Consider the following 24571-nt stretch of genomic DNA (forward strand, 5'->3'; position numbering starts at 1 on the left):
ATTATTATGTACATGTCAGAGGTGGATGTGATATACAGATACACATACATGCATACATGTACACAGTGCGATGAAGCATAGTGCAAAGGATGCTGGAATAAACAGTATAGGTATTTTGTGCAGGAGTTGTGACTTGAGGTAGGTGGATTGGTATACAGTATATACAATATGACAATATAACAATATGAACAGTATGAACATTATGAACAGCTCTGAAATAGAGAATGATTAATAAAATTAAGTAGTAACCAGTAAACAGCTGGCTGATTAGAGACAGAGTTACTGGGTTATTGCACAGGAATTGTTCCTGACACTGTGAGTCAGAAATCAGCTGTTCATCAGAGTGATGGTTTGTGGGAAGAAACTGTTTCTGTGTCTGTTGGTTTTGGCGTACATTGCTCTGTAGCGCCTACCTGATGGGAGAAGCTGGAACAGGTTGTGTCCGGGTGAGATGGATCTGCAGTGATGCACAAGGAGGTTACCCCATGTGACTCTACCCTCCCTAACAACCAGGCCAATTTGGTTGCTTAGGAGACCTGGCTGGAGTCACTCAGCATGCCCTTGATTCGAACTCGTGAACTCTAGTGTTGGTAGCCAGCGTCTTTACTCGCTGATCTACACAGTCTCCTGTCCCTTGTTTATTTAAAAAACAATAATAATTAAATCACAGTTACAGTAAGGCACTGGAGCCAGTTCAAAAGTCTTAACCTGTAATTATTGGCCGTCAAGCTCAAAAATAGAAATTGAAGTCATTATTTGATGATAATCTTCCCTTCCCTCAGCTAATAAAGGTAATTAGCATTTATGTTTTCGTTCTATTTCTCACACAAAGTGGTATGACTATGAAATGGCTTCTGAAGACTTCTACTTTTATGGTGTTTTTTATCCTTATTTGAGATTGCATCCTACCATCACTGTTTACTTTTATTTTATGGAAAAGAGCAGCAATATTCTCATAAACCACTTTTGTGTTCCATGTGAGAAAGAAAGAAATAGAGGTTTGGAACAGCATGAGAGTGAGTAAATGATGCCAGAATTGAATATTTTGGCAAGCAAACCCTTTAAAAAAAGTGCAATAAATGGGCATTATTGTAGAAAGCATAATCGCAACAATCTCATCTTTCTTACGCATTGGTTAGGTTGTAGATTACTCCTTTGCTTGGAAGCAGCTGAGAATATGGCAAAGACTGGAACCTCTTGACTCCTGCAGCAATATAATACTGGTTGTTCTCCAGCTCATATGCTCCATGTAATGTTCTCCTATTCAGCATGCACAATCTGAAGGGAGACCACTCATCATCATCTTATGTTAAAACGTACATGCTTTTGAATGCAACTTATACCTGTGAACAGCTCCAGTGGGAAGGTGAACTTTCTCTGTCACCAGGGCCTGTGTGTATTCCCAGCTAGTTAGCGTATGTTTTGAAATCAGCACCTGTGCCTGAGGAACCAAGATCTCCACTAGTAAAAACACTACAAAATACAATAATCACATTTGGTACTAAGGAACTAATTTCATAAATTTGTGCTTTCTATTGCTTTCTTTTAAAATAATAGTTTACCTAAAAATGAAAATTATGTAATTATTTACTCACTCTCATTTGTTTCAATCCCATATGACTATCATTTTTCCATGGAACACAAAAGGACATATTAGAAAGAATGGAGACTGAGGCTAAAATTAACATCTCCATTTGCAAAATAAATAAATGAATGAATGGCATGCAGGTTTGTATCAACAGGGATGAAAAATTATTACAGAATTTTAAGTTTTGGGTGAACTATCCATTTAATACATAAGACAATATCCACTGATAACTAACAGCATGTGAGAAAACTAGAAAAAGAGAGAGAGAGAGAGAATGGAGGTCTCATTTTATAGCATTAGACAGTATTACTTGACTGAAAGAATTAGACTTTGTTGTAGCCTGAAGGCTTTTAATTGAAGAATTCCAATAGGTACACATTAAAAGCAGGCCTCACTTGATGGTGCACGACTCATTACTGATTCTCTTCCAGCAAGCAGGGACAATTATTCTGCTGTGAACTACAGGTTGGATATGCATTGGAGACAAAATGAACAGGACCCTGCTGAGCACCGCTGACAATAACTGTTCCCACTGCTTATTTAGGGCACTCACACATCTGGTATTTTTTAATCAGCCTGCGTAAATACTGTTTTGGTTGTTGTTCAGATCGAAACACGGAGCTAAAAGAGTGACATATAGATTGCCATAACCTCAAGTCAAACTAAGGTTCTTATGATCATTGCTCACTATTACAGGGTATCTGCAGGTTTCGAAGGAATTAAATGTTAGAAAAACACTTTCACAATAAAAAAACACATTATATAATTCATTAGCAGGTAAGTACAAAACCAACATATTCACAGTAGTGCCATTTTTTTTTTGAATGTGAATGGAAATGTGAGGGATAGACTTACCATCTCTTCATTGGCACACATGGTATAAATATGTAAAAAGCTCCAAGATCCCATCTGATTTTCCACAACTCATGTTGTCTGGAGTTTTTTTTGTCTACTGACTGTTCTTGAAAAGATGTTTTTTAAATGTTTTGTCTGCAGAACAACCCGAAAACACTTTAAAATGCAGTCCAGCTCATCGAAGAGACTGTACGTCTATACAGCACAGCCTCGTTGTCAGTCACCATTCACTGTCACTGCATCTTGTTTCTTTCAATGAAAGTGAATGGTGACTGAAGCTCCCTAATAACTCCTTTTTATATCAACTGAAATAAGAAAGATGACATTTTTCATTTTTGTGTGAAATATCAAATAAAAGTAAAAACTCATTAGTTACCTTAAAAATGGCAGTTTAAAGTTGAAAATGTTAACAGTTTGTGGCAGCGGGTGCGTGGTCAAGCGCCCGTCCGGGAGAGGAAAGCGGTAAGGGCGCTTACACCTGAGCTAAATTATGCCTAACACCTGTCTCTAATTCCAGTGAGCACGAGGAGAGCGGCATAAAAAGCAGACACAGAGCCTCCAGTCGAGAGAGGGCAGTGGTGGCTCAGTGGTTGAGACTCAGGGTTACTGACCAGAAGGTCGGGGGTTCAAGCCCCAGCACCACCAAGATGCCACTGTTGGGCCCTTGAGCAAGGCACTTAACTCCAGGTTGCTCCGAGGGGATTGTCCCTGTAAGAAGTGCACTGTAAGTCGCTTTGGATAAAAGTGTCTGCCAAATGCATAAATGTAAATGTAAATGTGAGACAGAGCCCCACAAGCCAACCCAGTGCGCTTGTACACTGTTTGTTTATTGTATCCCGTGAGGGTCGTACACTGGTGCCGAAACCCGGGATCCATTTCCAAGTGCGTCCAAGCATGGAGAAAGGTCGCCCCATAGAGTCCTCCCAGCTGGCGGAGGTCCTCCAGTCCCTCGCGACGTTACATCAAAGCCACCAGCAATCCCTGCTTGAGCTCTGACAGGACCAAGATCGCCGGTTTTTCGAGATCATGCGGGCTCAGGCAGAGGACCGGCACGCCATCCGGAGCCTCCTCAGCCAGGAGACCACGTCAGCCACAACCGCGACCCCGGACACCCACGCTACGCTACCCCCGCCCACGTTACAGAAGATGGGGGCAGCAGATGATCCTGAGGCCTTCCTCGATTTATTCGAGCATACGGCAGAAATCTGGGGCTGGCCGCTCGATAAGTGGGCATCCCGCCTAATTCCTCTCCTGTCCGGGAAAGCTCAACTTTCGGCACCAGTGTACGACCCTCACGGGAAGGAGGACACAGAAAACGAGGTTGGGAACTAAGGTAAGGCTTTTAATGACGTATTCCCTCACAGAGATTCACAATAAACAAACAGTGTACAAGCACACTGGGTTGGCTTGTGGGGCTCTCTCTCTTGACTGGAGGCTCTGTGTCTGCTTTTTATGCCGCTCTCCTCGTGCTCACTGGAATTAGAGACAGGTGTTAGGCATAATTTAGCTCAGGTGTAAGCGTACTTACCGCTTTCCTCTTCCGGACGGCGCTTGACCACGCCCCCGCTGCCACACAGTTTAAATGTTGAAACTGAGCTGCATAATTAGTTATGATGTATATTGCAAATTATATACTAAATAATAAATATAGATAATATACTTTCAAATTATGTATATTATCCATCCATCCATCCATCTTCAACCGCTTATCCGAAGTTGGGTCGCGGGGGCAGCTGCTCCAGCAGGGGGCCCCAAACTTCCCTATCCCAAGCCACATTAACCAACTCTGACTGGGGGACCCCGAGGCGTTCCCAGGCCAGTGTGGAGATGTAATCTCTCCACCTAGTCCTGGGTCTTCCCCGAGGCCTCCTCCCAGCTGGATGTGCCTGAAACACCTCACCACCTGCCCAAACCACCTCACCACCAGATGCCCAAACCACCTCAACTGACTCCTTTCAACGCAAAGGAGCAGCGGCTCTACTCCGAGCTCCTCACGGATGACTGAGCTCCTCACCCTATCTCTAAGGGAGAAGCCCGCCACCCTTCTGAGGAAGCCCATTTCGGCCGCTTGTACTCGCGACCTAGTTCTTTCGGTCATGACCCAACCTTCATGACCATAGGTGAGGGTAGGAACAAAAATTGACCGGTAGATCGAGAGCTTTGCCTTCGGCTCAGCTCTCTTTCGTGACAACGGTGCGATAGAGCGAGTGCAATACCGCCCCGCTGCCCCGATTCTCCGGCCAACCTCCCACTCCATTGTCCCCTCACTCGTGAACAAGACCCCCAGGTACTTGAACTCCTTCACTTGGGGCAAAACCTCATTCCCTACCTGGAGTACGCACTCCATCGGTTTCCTGCTGAGAACCATGGCCTCAGATTTAGAGGTGCTAATCCTCATCCCAGCTGCTTCACACTCGACTGCCAAGCGATCCAGTGAGAGCTGAAGGTCACGGACCGATGATGACATGAAGACAACATCATCTGCAAAAAGCAGCGATGAGATCCCCAGCCCACCGAACCGCACACCTTCCCCACCCCGACTATGCCTCGATATCCTGTCCATGAATATCACAAACAGGATTGGTGACAAAGCACAGCCTTGGCAGAGACCAACCCCCACATTGAATGAACTCAACTTCCTGCCGAGGACCCGGACACAGCTCTCGCTTTGGACGTACAGGGATTGGATCGCCCTAAGAAGGGATCCCCCCACCCCGTACTCCCGCAGCACCTCCCACAGTCTCTCCCGGGGGACCCGGTCATACGCATTCTCCAGATCCACAAAACACATGTAGACCGGATGGGCATACTCCCAGGCCCCCTCCAGGATCCTTGCGAGAGTAAAGATCTGGTCCGTCGTTCCACGGCCAGGACGAAAACCGCATTGTTCCTCTTCAGTCCGAGGTTCGACAATCGGCTGAACCCTCCTCTCCAGCACCTTGGAGTAAACTTTACCAGGGAGGCTGAGAAGTGTGATACCCCTGTAGTTGGCACACGCTCTCTGATCCCCCTTTTTGAAGAGGGGAACCACCACCCCGTTCTGCCACTCCTTAGGCACTGTCCCAGATTTCCACGCAATGTTGAAGAGGCGTGTCATCCATGACACCCCCCCCCACATCCAAAGCTTTCAGCATTTCTGGTCGGATCTCATCAATCCCCGGGGCTTTGCCACTGCGGAGTTGTTTGACTACCTCAGTGACCTCCCCCAGGGAAATAGAATCTGATCCCCCATCATCCTCCGGCTCTGCCTCTACCATAGAGGGCGTGTTGGGATTTAGGAGTTCTTCAAAGTGTTCCTTCCACCGCCCAATAACCTCCTCGGTTGAGGTCAACAGTGTCCCATCTTTGCTGTATACAGCTTGAATGGTTCCCCGTTTCCCCCTCCTAAGGTGGCGGACGGTTTTCCAGAAGCACTTTGGTGCGGACCGAAAGTCCTTCTCCATGGCTTCTCCAAACACTTCCCACACCCACTGCTTTGCCTCCCTCACGGCCGAGGCCGCAGCCCTTCGGGCCTGTCGGTACCTTGCAACTGCCTCCGGAGACCTCCGGGACAACAAATCCCGGAAGGCCTCTTTCTTCAGTCGGACGGCTTCCCTGACCACCAGTGTCCACCACGGTGTTCGAGGGTTACCACCCCTTGCGGCACCTAAAACCTTGAGGCCGCAGCTTTCCACTGCGGCTTCGGCAATGGAAGCTTTGAACATTGCCCACTCCGGTTCAATGTCCCCAACCTCCGCAGGGATGCCTGAAAAGCTCCGCCGGAGGTGTGAGTTGAAGATCTCGCGGACAGGGACCTCCTCCAAACGTTCCCAGTTCACCCAGCACTACTCGCTTGGGCTTCCCAGGTCTGTCCAGAGTCTTTCCCCACCCCTGACCCAACTCACCACCAGATGGTGATCGGTTGACAGCTCTGCCCCTCTCTTTACCCGAGTATCCAAAACATATGGCCTCAGATCCGACGACACTATTACAAAATCGATCATCGACCTTCGGCCTAGGGTGCTCTGGTACCACGTACACTTATGAGCATCCTTATGTTCGAACATGGTGTTTGTTATAGATAATCCATGACTAGCACAGAAGTCTAATAACAAACATCCACTTGAGTTCAGATCAGGGAGGCCGTTCCTCCCAATCACGCCTTTCCAGGTGTCCCTGTCATTTCCCACGTGTGCGTTGAAGTCACCCAGCATCACTATGGAGTCCCCTACTGGGGCCCTATACAGGACTCCATTCAGGGTCTCCAAGAAGGCCGAATACTCTGAACTGCTGTTAGGTGCATATGCACAGACAACAGTCAGAGTTTTCCCCCCCACAACCCGTAGGCCACCGGGGTAAACTCCAACGTAGTGGCGCTCAGCCGGGGACTCGTGAGTATCCCCACACCCGCCCGTCGCCTCACACCCTGGGAAACTCCAGAGAAGAATAGAGTCCATCCCCTATCCAGGAGTACGGATCCAGAGCCAAAACTGTGCGTCGATGTAAGCCCCACCAGATCCAACTGGTAACGCTCCACCTCCCTCACTAGTTCTGGCTCCTTCCCCCCCAGTGAGGTGACATTCCACGTCCCCAGAGCAAGCCTTTGCTGCCTGGGTCTGGTCCGTCGAGGCCCACGGCCTTCACTGCCGCCCATATGGTAGCACACCCGACTCCTACGGTTCCTCCAATGGGTGGTGGGCCCAAGGGATGTATGTATATTATATGTATATTATTGTTATTATATTTATATAATTATATTATTATTGTTTTGAATATTATTACAAAAACTTTTAATTTGACGGTTTCAGATACCAGAGAAAATACCAGTATTTGTCAGATGGAGCTCTAGAGAGGTGGAGATGAGAGATATAACATGTGTAACTCTGCAGCTGAGTAGTTCTGTTTACAATTCTTATCAAAGGTAGTGTAAAATAATGAAGTGTCATGATTTGAAAGGTGTCAAAAGACCGCTCCTACCTTGCGTGCTTGCAAATTGCAACGTTGACAGCTTTGTTGATTTTAAGCAGGAGCGATAGTGTTAGCGCATTGCTCGCTTACAGAGATGCAGAACAACGGCATTTGCATTCAAGGATTAACAGGTTTATGAATGTTTATACATGTGTAACATCGTAAGTTCAATTAGCAACATAGCTAGACCCTGGCTGATAGGGCTAAAGCCCCAGATCTTTTTTTAATAGCCCCGAATTTTTTTTTGTGATGAGAAAAGAAAAAAAAAGTAAGGCTTTATATTAATTACATCAGGGTACAACAGCAACAATACAGGCTTCAATTCTGGCTTCAAATGTAAATTAATTCTGATCAGTGAGCCCAAATTGAATTAATTGACAGTTCACACTTTGACTCTTACCTTCTGTTCATGGTCAATATTCATCAGACGAATCGTTATGAACGCCTCATGTGGGAGCTTTCTATTTTCTCTCACAGGGTTACAGCTTATCAGAGGCACTGAAATTTTATTATGCAAGCCTTATTTCTAAATATATAATCTATAAGCCTCTTTTATTACAATCCACATACCAAGTAGATTTGAATGCATGCGCTATTCATCTTGTTCAGTTATTCAGGTTTAGTCGGGAGTCAGGATGTGGGAATAAAGAATGTTTATTGCAATGGAATTTCCTCAAACGCAACTCAAAATTGCAGCACAATGAGAAATAAGCCTAAATAGCACAATACATAGGTCTTAAAATGATCAAATCTCACATTAAAATCAAACAAAAAGAACTGACAGTATAGGCTATGTGCTCTGCCCGTGCTGGTTCACATTTCCATGTCATGTGTGTGGAGTTAAACTGATGCGTTTAAATAGCCTCTTTGGTGTGCCTTGATTTAAAATCAGATGACATTGAATCCTTCCTTCCATGACTTAAAAAATTACCACCCTACATGTCAAATAATAATTATATTAAGCGCAACACTGACACCAGTTCAGAGCTTTATATGAGCAAACATCAGGCGCACAATAAACAAATCAAACACATTTTAATTTAAATTGCAGAGGATCAAAGCTCAGGGCTTCAGCCCTATCATCCAGGGTCAAGCTATGCCGCTGGTCAGTGTTGCGCTTAATATAATTATTATTTGACAGATAGGGTGGTCATTTTTTAAGTCATGGAAGGAAGGATTTTTCTTATTTTTATACTATAATATGGCCTGCGTGCACTCACACTAAACACAAGCATCAGCTACTAAAAGCTGGCTTCACAAGAGAGAGACAGAGAGAGAGAGAGAGAGAGAGAGAGAGAGAGATGATTTTGACTAGAGCAGATTCTGCTGTTTAAGCGTCTCCTCTATTCAACGCCCCAAAATTTAAGACCTCAGCAAATGAAATTTAAGATTTATTTAAGATACTTAAGACTTTTTATGGCCTTCAATTTTAAAAAGTAAATGTAAGACTTTTAAAGGACCTGCGGGTACCCTGCTATGGTCCATTGCTAAGTATTTTAGGGGAATTAGCTTAATAAGTCACTTCAAACAGGCAAAACTTTGAATATAAAGCCAAAGCCATGCTTTTGACTTCTGATATCAATGGTATTTGGTAATGTGGTACTATTTTATGCTACTGAAGAACACACTATACCATGGTTCCTCAATGCTCCCTTTGAAAGTGTACCATCCAGCAGCAGAGCAGATGTTGCTTCAATATTTCCACATAATTTTCCTTCTTCATGGTGCCATCTATTTTGTGAAGCGCACCAGTCCCTCCTGCAGCAAAGCACCCCCACAACATGATGCTGCCACCCCAATGCTTCACGGTTGGGATGGTGTTATTTGGCTTGCGAGCCTCACCCTTTTTCCTCCAAACATAACTATGGTCATTATGTCCAAACAGTTACATTTTTGTTTCATCAGACCAGAGGTCAAAAAGATCTTTGTCCCCATGTGCACTTGCAAACTGTAATCTGGCTTTTTTTATGGCTGTTTTGGAGCAGTGGCTTCTTCCTTGCTGAGCAGCCTTACAGGTTATGTTGCTATAGGACTCGTTTTTACTGTGGATATAGATACTTTTCTACCTGTTTTAATGACTTTAAAACCTAAATGTATGTAAGCTTCTGACTTCAACTTTATACCCACACTTAAAATTGTACATTAAAAACAAATTGTGTTTAATAGTTTAGTTATTTTATGAGTAGACAAAAATAATTTTATTCAAAGAATGTCCTATACAGTACCTATGTAATATGTCATTGTTTGAAATGGAGTGAAACAGCTGACTCAAGTACAGTTTTATAGTGAAATCAATGCACATGTTTACTTCATGTTTTTCAGCAACAATAAAACAGGGGGCATGAAATTAGTCAACCATTACACTCTGTGGAAATATTGCAGTAATTTTCTGCAAGAGGTTTGTATTGATCAGAGTCAATAACAGAGATGTAGAATGCGGAACAGCAGAAAAAAATCATACAGCAAACATGTTATGATTATTTGCCTCAGATATGTTTCTTTCACTTTGCATTTCAGAAACACATAACAAGAAATCTTTTTTCAATACAAGCAACATTGAGCTATCACTGTGAAACTTACCAGTTACATTTTCTTTCTTTTTTTTTAGGTGTATGTGTTGTTATCTAATGATATATATAGAAAAAAGCAGAGAGAAAGAATATTCTGAATGATTCATGTGAATTTTATGAACAGCACAACCTCCAAGATAGGCCAACTCTAAAAATGTGTCTGATGTAGCCCAGCTACTATAAGAATCTGCATTATTTTCATATTAAAGGGATAGTATGGCCAAAAACTTAAATTCTCTCATCATTTACTCACCCTCATGCCATTCAAGACGTGTATCACTTTCTTTCTTCAGAAAAACCTTATTTAGCAGCATAAATATAGCAAAAGTTTTTTTAAAATTTGCTATTTCTTTACATTATTTAGTACGAATTTAGAACATTATAATTTGTAATATATTACCCTGGAATTTGTTTTGAAAAATGAGTTACCACAGATGCAATAGGGCTTCTAATACAGCTGCTGAGAGAGTGACAGAAAATGTGCTATCTTCTCTTGACAGTTGTAATCCAGTGCTCTCTATTTTAGTCTTCATTTGGAAAGTTGTGGAAATGTCATAGTGCCAATTTTTATTTGAAGTTGGAGCAAATTGATCAGCAAAAAGTTATATTTGCCGGGGTCTTCCATTCACTCCCATGTGCTCTGCGGGCTTAATCGAGCAGTGCCATTTCGTCACACTTTAATACTTTTAATATTTGTTGTTTCCCATGCGCAGCAGTAAATGGCAGCGCTTCAGAGGGGCAATTTTGTCATTGCACAGGTGGGAAAAATAGTCACAAATACGACAATTTAGTCGCAGCAGCCCACTGCTCGACCGACCCAGCAGGAAACATCCTGGTCTCCTGATGGCCAGTCCATCCCTGGACCCAAACTGCAGGTGGGCTATATGCACAAAGAATGGGAATCGCCAAAGTAGAAGAATGTGGAAGTGAAAGTGGAGATTTATCTTTAAAAAAAGATTAAAAAAGTACTTAATTATTCATCTCTTTTTTTACCTACCCACATCATATCACTTCTGATGATATGGATTTAACGACTGGAGTCATATGAATGACTTAAATTACTCACATAAAAATGTATTTATGCCTTCAGAGTTCTGGCCACCATTGACTTGCATTATATGGACCTACAGATCTGAGATATTCTTCTAAAAATCTTAATTTGTGTTCAGCAGAAGAAAGAAAGTCATAGGCATCTGGAATGTGATATGGGTGAGTAAATGATGAGGGAATTTTCATTTTTGGGTGAACTATCCCTTTAACTTATCATATGCAGCCATTTAAAAATCATATTAGACCATTACGATGTTTTAATTAATTATGGGGAAAAAGACTAACACTACAGTGTTTATTCGGTAGCTGATGTTCTTTCAAACAAACACCACAGCAGTGAAGTTTACTTACTCTCCTGTAAATAAATGGCATCATTAACATCTTGTGGATGGTGGAATGAACTTACTCTCCGCTCCAGCTGCCACATATATCTTACCGTGCACCAGCTGCTCCAGATCCACAATCCCGTGACCCTCATTAGGGGTGTAAATATTTCAAAGTGCCCCAAAGGGAGCCGTGATGCCTTGAGTGACAGTGTTCAGAAAGAGTTCAAATGTCGATAAAAAGCATCTCCATTTCTGAACACAGTACAGCAGCAGTCAATCTTCCAATCAGTTTAGATTAGACAAGCCTCAGACAATAGATTACATTTTAATCAGTGTTACACATGAGTCACGTCTTAGGAGACGCATTATTGTAAGTTTGCTTTTAAGAAATATCAGTTTTCAGTGTGTATTTTTGGATGAAGGTTTACTAAATCAAATTTGATTTAGTTTCATTGTTGTGTAAATTCGCTATAAAGGTTGGTTGGTTGGTTGGTTGGTTAGTTTAGGGTCTCTTATACTATTTTCTGTCTGTTTGGTCATTATAGGCAGCAAAGGGTCAGTTGCAGATCGTTAAAAATGTATTGATAAAGGTTTTATGCGCCAACAGGGGTATAAAGATTGCCACCTTGCCACAAATTAATCAGATTTCCTGCCTGCTGTTTTATTTTTCATGCAATTAAAACCAGGACGGTTTGAACTTGTTACTACACGTAAGAGCAGAAAGACAAGGAGGGCATTAGTATTGCTGTGTGTAGACCCGCCGTGATCACTAGAGGGCGCCAATTTACAACTTTATCATATAAAAATAAAATGAAGTGGCCTTCAATCTTTTCTCTAGTAGGCCTATTAATAATTTTTACTTAAAAAAAGTAGGGAAACCTTGTAAAGATTAATACCATTACTGATTTATAAAATCATACATGGACACACAAACGGACGCACACACACAAAATATATAACAAATAATGTTTTAAGACTAAATGTATCTGGATATACAAATGTAAAACAAGTTGTTATGTGATATTGCTGAAATCAAGACAAACACATTAAATATATAGTGGTCCCCAAAAAGTATTTGGACACTTGTATGGCATGGCATTATATAACAAAATAAATCAAGTGGCATGAAAAATGACAGAAGCACACTTTTTTAAAACAAAATTAACTGCTAGATTTACTGGTAACACTTTACAGTAAGGTTCCATTTGTTAACACTAGTTAACAACATTAGTTAACATGAACTAACAGTGAGCAATACTTTAACAGCATTTATTACTGTAATCTTGGTTAATGTTAATTAACAACTTATATCAAAACATTTTTCAATCAAAAATTCTATTTTGAAAAAAATTATATATATATATATATATATATATATATATATATATATATATATATATATATATTGTTCATTGTTTGTTCATGTAGTCTTTACTTATGTTAATGAATGGAATGTTATTGTAAATTGTTTCATATTTACTACATTGAAAATTAATTCAAAAGGTATTTGGGCACTTTTCCGTCATCAGACGTTAGTTGAGCATGTCCACGGGGCAGATTTAGGCATGGGTGACATGGGCAAAATCTTTCAATTTATGCAATGAAATCTACACATTGTTAAGTGTGGCTTATGTGTCCTGATAGTTTTGGGGCCATTTTATGCAGTTTATTGAAACTCTAGAGCAGTGTTTCTCAATCCTTTCCTGGATTACCACTAGCATTACACATTTTGGATAGCTCCATTTTCCAACACGCCTGATTCTACCGATTAGCTCATTAGTAGGATGCTGCTGAATCTGAATTGAGTGTGTTAAATAAGGGAGAATGTGTAGTGTTAGAAGTACTTCAGGGCAGGATTGAGAAAACTGCTCCAGAGTATTATGCTTCAGAAATAACTTGCAAACGTTTTATACCATTACACAGAATAACTGTAAACAAGTAGTGTCATAATTAAAGAAGTATATTGGTAGATAATAATTTTTTTATACTTATTATATATTCAGCTTTCTTGCATTGATGTCTTTAAAACTGCTATTATAAACTATTCTTATTCACATTCCTGTCTGGATGCATGATACAGCTCATACATGGTGAGGTGAAAAGCTACATCAATCCACTCACCTGAATACACCAACTCAACACAGTCCTCCTCATCATAAGCATTGTTTGGCTCCTCCTCCCTCCATTTTCTGAAAGTGGTCATGGATGAGCACTCCACATATATAAAACAGCCTTCTCGCTCTAGGTCATTAAAGATATGCACTCTGCTAAGGCCAGCATCAATGATGTAGCCAGCAATGGCTCTGTTGGCCGCCGCTTCCTTGGGCATGGCCAGGTGTCCACTGCGTCCCTGTAGCGTTTTTCCTCTTCACCAGCAGACACAGCTTGCTGTTCGTCTTTTTGTCGCCAGTGACAGCTGCGGGGGAAGGCAGTGCGGAGGCAGTGCAAAATGAGGATCTGAATTTCTATAATCACACCGCAGCACCCAGCGTTCACACAAGTGCATTCATACATGACAGACAGACAAAAGGGCTTCTGGCTAATTGCTAAATTCTTTTGTCTACATGCATTCACCCTGCGCATCAAAAAGGAACACCCGTATGAATTAACTTGACAGGTGCAATGAATTTAAATTAGGAGGATGATCAATATATTATTTTAATATTCTGCCACACAAAAAGCAGCAGAGAGTGCACAAGGTTCATTCTTTCTTTTGTTGTCATAAATTCCCAGGACATACCATGTTTAATGAACTTCAGATCATTGGTTAATTGTGCCACTTTAATGTCTATTTCACCAGTCATCATCCGTAATGGTGCACACTCACACAACACAAGTTAGATTCAAATGACCATTCAAATGAGTAGTCCAAGCATTAAACAGATTCCTAATGAGTTCACTCCAGTTATCAAATAATATGACTGAAATTAATTCTATTTCAGCAAAGCCTATACCTGGCTCCCCATCTGAGCCCTTTGGTCCTGGATCTCCTATATCACCTTTTAAACCTGGGGGGGAAAGGAGAGCACACAGTATTATTAAGCACTTGGACAAAGCACTATAATTACTTTAAAATTGGCAAATTAAATTAAGTTACCTCCAGAGGGGACCATCTTCCCATATCGTCCCATGCTGCCTTTTTGGCCTTTGAGTCCAGAATAAAAAAAAAATCCTCTTTTCAACTTTCTAAAACTACCAACATAAGCAAATAAATCAATAAAGACATTAAAAAATATATGTCATCATTGCTGAATTCTGGTTCAGATAGCCTCAACTATTCTAAATACAAGATAAGACAAGGGGTCCATTTAGAGGCTGGTCACATGAAAATGATGTGACTGTTCATCTAGCTTGTTGAAGCGTGCTAGATCTAGCTAGATTAAGCTTGTTCATCTAGGCCTGCCAATCATATCCCAACAATATAGACCATTTCAAGGACTAATCGTTGATTTAAGGAAGTGACGTCTTTGTTCCATGAATATTTTCTACTAGTTGTCATACTAATTCAAAACAATAGCAGGATGTGCTTTGTTCAAAGTGACTTGAACAAAGACAAAATGATTAACGTTACTAACATTAACACGATTGTCAAAAAATGTCATTATTAAAATGTGGACCATGTTGCTCGTTGGCTGGACGCTCCCTGGATGCCTGGAAATAATAGAATTTAAAGTGTTTAGATTTCTGAAAAAGCAACCACAAATGGACACATGAACCACTGCAGTGAAGCAAAATTATGTGCAGGAATTGTAGCTCACATCTTATCTCTGGTAGGTGAACAACATTTTTGCCAAATAATGTAAGTTTGAGAGATAGAGATCAGCTAGCTGTTAAGTCAAAATATTTCTTTCAGAGAACTTGAACTTTTGAACTGAGAACTTTTAGTATGGAAGAACATGAGCTAGTTATAGATTAGTTTCCCTTGGTGTCTGTTGAACTTTTTGGTGCTTTTTTAACCCTTTCAGCTCACATGTCGACTAGCATGCTCTTCATATGTCCTTTGCATCGCAAATACAACAGCTACCAATTTAAATACTGTACAATTTGAATCAAACCTACGTAGTTAGTTATTGAAATTTGTCAACTATAATAAGTGTTTTGATGTAATTTAGTCAAAACTCATTTTGCTAAAATTTAGCAAAAACAGGTTTCTATGAGATCAGGTTGTCAATTTAAGTGTACACATTTGGCAACTCAGAACTCTTTGTGTGTGATTTTTCTAAGGACATTTTGGTCACTAGAGATGCATCCAAAAATGCACACTCCTGCACTATTCTACATAGTTTTGTAGTGTAAGTGGTGCGCGTAGTATGCTAAAAAAATTAAATGCAACAAAAAGAAGTGTACTATTAGAACCAGGATGATGCACTTCTTCAACCGTTAAAACGGAGTGTGGACAAACTCGCGGCTTGCCATATGTAGCGGAAGGGGCGGGGTAACCTTGCTGGTCTGACAAAACAGTTGTACAACGGAGAATAAAGCAACATGTGACACTTTAGTGAAGACAACATCATACAAATGTAAGCTGAATGCTTTACCTTCACCCCATGCTGTGTGAATATATGCTTTGATTGAGATACAAGTTTTGAACTTGTTAGCAACAACACACCAAATGTGTTTAAAAATGTCACTTCCGTCAACTGTTAAATAGCGAATGCTTCCGTGTTTGTAAAAAAAAAGTCACGTGTTCCATTTGGAACGATACTACACTTTGAAAATTCATACACTACATGGATGTGTGCATATTATTAAGTGTATTGTGCATCATTTGGGAAAAAGCTTTGCTTAAATGTTTATATTTTCAGTGGAACACAAAAGGAGTTATTTTGCAGAATGTCTTAGCCGCTCTTTTCAGTACAGTAAAAGTGAGTGGAGACTGGCTTGTCATGTCCCAAAAATGACAAAAAGCACCATAAAATTACCATAAAATGAGCACATAATACTAGCGTGCTATTTTCCAAGTAAAATGATAGCTTTGTGTGAGAAACAAACTGTTCCCTTTACAAAAGGCTTCACTACGATGTTGCGCTGCTAAGCGCTACGGGGAACAATCTTGCATTGTGAGCAGCTGTGAATTTGTGTGAAACACGTCAATGAACATTGACCTGAATTTATAGCCTCGGCTGGTGAAGATCATTAGATGCACCTGTGGCCAGGCTATAAAATAGAGGCGTCACCAGCGTGTCGACAGATATTTTTCATTCAGAGCATACTATGCTGTGTGTCTCACAACCTGCTAGAAAACTTTCTTCCCTCTTTGTTAGGAGTTAGAAATTGTTAGGCAGTGCGCAGAACTTTCTTTCTTTCTCTCTCTGCTCTGAAAGAGTATATATATTTATATATAAAAAAGAAAAAAGAGAGAATGACGGAGAAACAGAGCAAACGATGCGTTTTTCCTTGTCAACGTCTCATGACGGACAAGGACACGCATGAGTTTTGCTTTGTTTGTTTGGGGGAAGAGCACGCGGCTCTCGCATTGGGGCGGGGCGGGTGCGCGCATTGTGACCTTCTTTCGGTCGGGATGCTTCGCGCTCGCCTCGCTTACTTCCGAGAGCCAGCTCCCGCACTTCATTCGTGGGGCTCTCGTATGGATCTGGCTGAGGAGCGAGAGACGGGTGCGTCCCTTTCGCTCGCTCTCTCCCCAGATCCGGCTGGTCCTTCTCGTGTTCTTGAAGCGCGCTCCGGCGCCTCTTCAGTTCAGGATGGGGACCTCGATTTCCTTGGGTCTATAGATTTCGAGTTACCCACATCAGAGCACTCAAAACATGATGCAAAATCCTCTGAGGAGTTACTCGATGTGGTGACTCGTGCTGTGGCCAGACTTCAATTAGACTGGCCACGTGACCAAGAAACCCCCAAATGCTCCAAATTAGAGGATAGATGTCTGTCTGATGGCCAAGGGAAGGGAACACCTCATCAGTCCCTTCCCTTCTTTGATGACCTCCACGATGAGCTTGCTCAGGACTACTTCCATGCTAGTGGGGAGGGCTTATCAAGCGGCAGGTCAGGCTGGTGCTGCGCTGCACACCATGGCTGTGTTACAGGCGTACCAGGCTGACCTGCTAAAAGATCTGAGTGCGGGTAAAACTCTCGACGAAGAGGCCTTTTCAGAGCTTCGTCGAGCTACGGATTTGTCTCTCCGCGCGACCAAGCAGTCAGCCCGTGCCATTGGCCGGTCTATGTCCGCTTTCGTCAGTACGGAGAGGCATTTATGTATGTATGGTCATCTACATCTAAAGGTCAACTAAAAAAATTACAAACTGTCCAAAATAGAGCTGCCAGGTTAGTATTACATTGTCCTATAAGAACAAATATTATCAGTATGCACCGTCGACTATCATGGCTAATGGTGGAGAAAAGACTGGTTTTTAATATAACTAAATTTTTCAGTAAAACTGTCCTTTCTTCTCAACCAGTTTTTTTATATAACCAAATTGTTAGGTGTGATCAGGTTCATTCTCATTTGACTAGGTCAGCTGATGATGGTCAGATGATGTTGCCAAGTCCAAATTCAAATGCTTTAAAGAGAACAGTTATTTATTGTGCCATTAATCATTGGAACAATTGTCCATTGAATATACGTAAAATGAATGGCAAAGTCTCTTTCAGGTACCATCTGAGAATGCACTATTTAGAATTGTGAGTAGGGAATGTATGAATGTAATAATGATGGTAATATTGTAATAATTTATTCTGAATAATTTTTGATGATGTTTATAATGATGTCTACAATGTTTTATTGTTTTTAGATGATCATTGTTATGTAATTTATGTACTTTTATTTGTATTTTTCTTGTGGACACCAGGAAGACTAGCTTCTCACTTTGGTGACAGCTAATGGGGATCCTTTTAACAATAAACAATAAACAATTTATGGCTTAACCTGTCAGGCATCCGAGATAGGGACAGAGTTTTCTTAATCGATGCCTCGGTTTCGCCTTCTGGTCTCTTCGGAGACGCCATGAATACAGTTATCTCCAGATTCCAGGAGGCGAAAAGCCATGAGGAAGCCTTTGGGCAGTTTCTTCCTCGCCGCACTCAGGGGGCGGGGCCGTCGGCCACCCAGTCTCGCCCCGCCTCTGCTAGGAGAGAGGCTCAAAAACGGAGCTCCCCCTCGTAGGGACTGGGGACAGGCTCGTCGCCCTCAGCAGCTGCCCAAGAAGGATCTCAGGGCTGTGATCTCTAAAAGAAAGAAGCCCTGACGTTCTTGTACCCAACTTTGTGAGGGTAGTTCCCTTCGGGACGGGGCGCGTGTATCATCCACTTCGGCCCTCCTGATACCCTCACGAAACCTCTTCACTCCTGCCGCCTTTGGTGTTTCGGGTGATAGAGGCTTCCAACAAAGAGTTGGGTGTACCGTTGCTTCCTGCCTTAGTCCAGGACACGGAACACTCAACACCCCCTCAACAGGAAGTGTTGAAATTAGTACCCATCTCAGAGAACCTGGCAGCGTGGAAACTTCTGCCAGGTATTTCTATGTGGGTTCTAAAGACAGTAGAAAGAAGCTACAGAATTCAATTCGCTCGCCGCCCTCCGCGTTTCAACGGCGTGGTTCCCACTACCGTAAGACCGGAACAGGCATGTCTACTGTGGAAAGAACTGCAAAATCTCTTGGCAAAAGGGGCCATAGGACATGTTCCCCTTCCAGAGAAAGAGTCAGGCTATTACAGCAGATACTTCCTGGTTCCCAAGAAGGGTGGGGGGTTGCGTCTGATTCTAGATATTCGAGGCTTCAAGATGCTAACTGTCAAGTCGGTCGTGTCTCAGATCCAACATCACGATTGGCTGGTCACGATCGATCTCATGGACGCATATTACCATATTGGAATTCTGTCACAGCACAGGAAGTTCCTGAGGTTCGCTTTCGGGGACGAAGCCTTCCAGTATTGGGTTCTTCCATTCGGCCTAGCCCTATCACCCCGCACATTCACAAAATGCATGGATGCAGCACTGGCTCCTTTGCGACTCCAGGGCATCCGCATTCTGAATTATTTAGTCGACTGGCTGATACTAGCACAATCTCAAGAACTGGCAGTTCAGCACAGGGATATCGTCTTGGCTCATCTAGGTTCTCTGGGTCTGAGACTCAACGTCCAGAAGAGCATTCTTGCTCCAACCCAGGAAATTACCTATCTAGGGATTATATGGAACTCGTTCACGATGCGGGCACAGTTGTCTCCCGCTCGTGTCAGCTCCATCCAGAACTCCCTGAGCAATCTCAGGCTAGGTCAAAGTTGCACTGTTCATCAGTATCAACGAATACTAGGTCTCATGGCGTCTGCGTCCACGGTGATTCCTTTGGGCCTTCTCCATATGAGACCGTTTCAGCTGTGGCTAAAAGCCAGGGGATTTCATCCAAGGGCCAGTCCCCTAAGGCAAATAAGGGTTATGCGTCGAGCGCTTCGTTCCATTTCTATGTGGCTCAGACCCCGGTTCCTTACCTTGGGTCCCACTCTCGGTGCGCCATGTCGTCGCAGGATGCTAATGACAGATGCCTCCCTGACGGGTTGGGGTGCGATCTTAAGTGGTCGTCCAGCCCAAGGGGAATGGGAGGGTCATCAGCTCGATTGGCACATCAACTGCCTCGAGCTGATGGCGGTATTTCTGGCCCTGAAATACTTCCTCCGACATCTGAGAGGCTGCCATGTCCTTGTGCGGGTGGACAACACAGCAGCAGTCTCCTACATAAACCGTCAAGGAGGTCTACGCTCTCGCCACCTGAATTTGCTGGCACGTCGGATTCTCCTTTGGGCCCAGGGCAAGCTCCTGTCACTCAGGGCAATTTACATCCCTGGACGCCTAAATGTGGGAGCAGATTTGCTGTCCAGACAAAACATACCGAGGGGCGAGTGGAAACTCCACCCCGAGGTAGTACAACAAATTTGGGAGAGATTTTACAGAGCAGAAGTGGACTTCTTTGCCTCTCAAGAGACTGCGCAATGTCCCCTCTACTTCTCTCTGAGTCACCCAGCCCCCCTGGGTCTGGACGCGTTGGCGCATACATGGCCCAGAATGTGTCTGTATGCTTTTCCCCCGGTTTCTCTGCTCCCGGAGTCTTAGCCAGAGTTCAGCCAGCAAGGGTCTTGCCTCTTACTGATAGCGCCTCACTGGCCGAACAGGATTTGGTTCTCAGAAATTATATCTCTCCTCGACGGCTCGCCTTGGGCGATTCCAGACAGGAGGGACCTTCTGTCTCAGGCACAGGGGATGATATTTCAACCCTGGCCCGAATTGTGGAAACTTCATGTTTGGCCCCTGAAGGGTACCAACTGAGGAACACAGGGCTGTCGCCTGAAGTTATCGAGACCATTCTTAGTGCTAGGGCTCCCTCCACCAGAATAATCTACACCAATAAATGGGGTGTCTTCGAAAGGTGGTGCAGTTTACATGGTGCAGATCCAGTTAACTGCCAAATTGTTTCAGTTCTGGACTTTCTGCAGGAAAAACTGTCAGCAGGCATATGCCCCGCTACACATCAGGGTTTATGTGGCCGCCATTTCGGCTTGCCACGCCTTGATGGACGGGGCGTCTTTGGGGAGGCACCCTCTACTCGCTCGCTTCATTCGTGGAGCCAGGCAACTGAGGCCTTCTGTTAGGACCAGAACTCCCTCATGGGACTTAGCAATAGTCCTGGAGGGTCTGCCCGAAACCCGCTTTGAACCTCTAGAGTCAGCGTCTGATAGACTTCTGACTCTCAAGCTGGTTTTTCTTGTGGCGATTACCTCTCTTAAGAGAATCGGGGATCTACAGGCTCTGTCTGTTTTGCCGGCCTGTTTAGAGTTTGCCCCAGGTATGGCCAAAGCTATCCTGCATCCTCATCCTGACTACCTTCCTAAGGTGCCTTTTTCGACACTACACCCTGTCACTCTGGAAGCCTTCTGCTCCCCACCGTTTTTAACGCCAGAGCAGGAAAGTCTTCACGGACTCTGCCCAGTCTGTGCCCTTCAAACTTATGTCCACCGCACTAGCCAGTGGCATAAGTCTGGGCAATTGTTTGTCTGCTTTGGGGGCCGCAACAGGGGGGCAGCCACTACCAAGCAGACTATGTCACATTGGGTGAGGGATGCTATTGCCCTGGCCTATGAGGCGCGTGGTCAAGCTTCGCCAGTAGGTGTCAGGGCTCACTCCACCAGAGGGCTAGATCTAAAGCCTTGGCTAGAGGGGTCCCTCTGCAGCAGGTTTGTGATACGGCAGGCTGGTCCTCTCCGCACACATTCATCAGATTTTATAGTTTGGATGTTCATGCTACTCCGGGCTCTTACGTCCTTGAGTCGACATCCCAAGCTCATGCCTGAACGGGTTTGTGACATGGCAGGCTGGTCCTCTCCGTGCACATTCTTCAGTTTTTTATGGCAGGCTCGTGCCTGAACACATTCGTGATGTGGCAGGCTGGTCCTTTCCGCACACGTTCATCAATCTTCATGGGTTAGATGTTTCTGCTACTCCGGATTCTTACGTCCTTGAGTCGACATCCCAAACTCATGCCTGAACAAGTTTGTGACGCGGCAGGCTGGTCCTCTCCGTGCACATTCTTCAGTTTTTATGACAGGCTCATGCCTGAACAAGTTTGTGATGTGGCAGGCTGGTCCTCTCTGCACACATTCATCAGATTTTATAGTTTGGATGTTCATGCTACTCTGGGCTCCTATGCCCTTGAGTCGACATCTCAGCTCATGCCTGAACATGTTTGTGATGCGGCAGGCTGGTCCTCTCCGCTCACATTCATCAGTTTTATGACAAGTTTGTGTTACGATAGGGTTCTCGTCGCACACATTCATCGAACTTTATGGGTTAGATGCTTTGCTACTCCGGACTCTTATGTCCTTAAATCAACATCTCAGCTCATGCCTGAACAAGTTTGTGATGTGGCAGGCTGGTCCTCTCCGCACACATTCATCAAAATTGAATGGTTTAGATGTTTATGCTACTCCGGTCTCTTATGCCCTTGAGTCGACATCTCAAGCTCATGTCTGAGACCTCTCGCGTTTTTGTGAGTACACTGCACAACCGTAGGGGTCCGGACAGCCCCAAGTGCGGCGGCGTGGGTATTGCGTTCCCCGTAGCACTTAGCAGCGCAACATCGTAGTGAAGCCTTTTGTAAAGGGAACGTCTCGGGTTACATGTGTAACCCTTGTTCCCTGAAAAAGGCGGAACGAGATGTTGCGCTGCTTTGCCGCACTGGGACGTCCCAGGACTGCTCTTCAGAAAAAGGTATCTGTCGACACGCTGGTGACGCCTCTATTTTATAGCCTGGCCACAGGTGCATCTAATGATCTTCACCAGCCGAGGCTATAAATTCAGGTCAATGTTCATTGACGTGTTTCACACAAATTCACAGCTGCTCACAATGCAAGATTGTTCCCCGTAGCGCTTAGCAGCGCAACATCTCGTTCCGCCTTTTTCAGGGAACAAGGGTTACACATGTAACCCGAGACGATTTTCACTGAAAATCTTCCCCTCCGCCACAGTTCTTAAAGAGAAAGTTCACCCAAAAATGACAATTCTCTCATAATTTACACACCCTCCTGCCATCCCAGATGTCTATGACTTTCTTTCTTCTGCAGAACACAACAAAGATTTTTAGAAACTATCTCAGTTCTGTAGGTCCATAAATACAAGTGAATGTGTGCCAACATTTTGAAGCTTCAATATCCACATAAAGGCATCATAAAAGTAGTGCATATGACTCCAGTGGTTAAATCCATCTGTTCAGACAAAATATTACAGATCAATATTTAATAGTCATTTAATTTCATAAATTCTCCTCCCTGCCCAGTAGGGGGACATGCACTAAGAATGTGAATCACCAAAAGCAGAAGGAGAAAGTGAAAGTGAAGGAAAAAGGACTTAAATATTGATCTTTTTCTCACTCACACTTATCATATCACTTCAGAAGATATGGATTTAACCACCAATATGGAGTTCTCTGGAATACTTTTATGTTGCCCTTATGTGGATTTTGGAGCTTCAAAATGTTGCCACCCATTCACATACAGTGAGGGAAAAAAATATTTGATCCCCTGCTGATATTGTACGTTTGCCCACTGACAAACAAATGATCAGTCTATAATTTGAATGGTAGGTTAAATCTCATTTACATTTGTGTACATTCAAACTAAACATTTCAAAGCGTGTTGTGGCAGGTTTGATGTTAAATAGTAAAAAACTGTTTGCTAATAATCTGCTGCCATTTTTGATATTTCAAAATTGAAAAGAAAAACATCCACCCAAATTACAGGCCTCACAATTATCTCACAACTCTTTCAACTCCTTTAGCAAAATGTTTGTATTATAAAGTTTGGCATGTACTTCAACTCTGCAGGAAATTTATTTAAACAAACCATTAATGCAGTAAAACATTACTTTGCACTATTCTCCTGTTCATTAGAATTAAAATTGAGTGAACAGTAATCAAAACTACTGTGATGGAATTAAATTAACAACACAATAGAGCGTTTAGTATTACCTGCCTCTCCAGGTGTCCCTATTCTCCCAGGTCTCCCAGGTGCTCCTTTCTCTCCTTTCTCCCCTGCTTCACCTCCAGGAATAGAGGAAGAACAAAGTTGACACAGAGACTTACACAATATCATGCATTTCAGAGAATGATACCCTAGCCATCTTTCTGCAACCACAATTTATAAATGCAATCCAGAGACTGGTGGAATTGGATTAAGAACTTTAATAGTAAGTGTAAATGGCATATTGTGCTGTCTTAAGTAAAGTACATTTGAGTCTAGGTATGAGGATCTGTACAGAGCATGGTTCTTCTGGCATGTGCTGACTGCAAACTGACCTCACAAGTGACAGACTTAACATAGTGACCAACACACAAGCCACCAGGTTTTCTGTACCCATAATGGAAACAAACAGATGTCTTTTGGTATTGCCGAAAAGAAGGAGTGGCCAACAAAACATACGGTAGATTATACAGACTTTGTCTACAGCAATGGCATGTTGATCGCAATATTTTACAGTACAATAGCAATAGATATTGCTATCACAAAGACTTTGGTGACAACCATGATGATTGCAAGCATCTACATAATCATTTCATATTATCTAAAGAACATGGTGTATGTTTATGTGTGATATATTAAAGCTTTATTGCAGACACAGGTCCATATAACACATACATACATACATAAATACATACAAATTTCCATATTAGCCTATAGGATGTACAGGCTATTACACCAGTGTCGTCTTAACCTAGAGGTGTATCTATAACAGCTTTT

The 24571-nt window shown here is 43.0% G+C and overlaps 2 pseudogenes; both read right to left on the bottom strand.

Moving 5' to 3' along the window:
- Positions 1-327: 327 nt before the first annotated feature.
- LOC127662685 (doublecortin domain-containing protein 2-like) lies at positions 328-11702 on the bottom strand (annotated as a pseudogene).
- A 1681-nt stretch (positions 11703-13383) lies between these two features.
- Positions 13384-24191, bottom strand: LOC127662686 (collectin-11-like; annotated as a pseudogene).
- Between the last annotated feature and the right edge of the window lie 380 nt (positions 24192-24571).

Source organism: Xyrauchen texanus, chromosome 22, assembly GCF_025860055.1.
Source record: "Xyrauchen texanus isolate HMW12.3.18 chromosome 22, RBS_HiC_50CHRs, whole genome shotgun sequence".
Lineage (NCBI taxonomy): Eukaryota > Metazoa > Chordata > Actinopteri > Cypriniformes > Catostomidae > Xyrauchen > Xyrauchen texanus.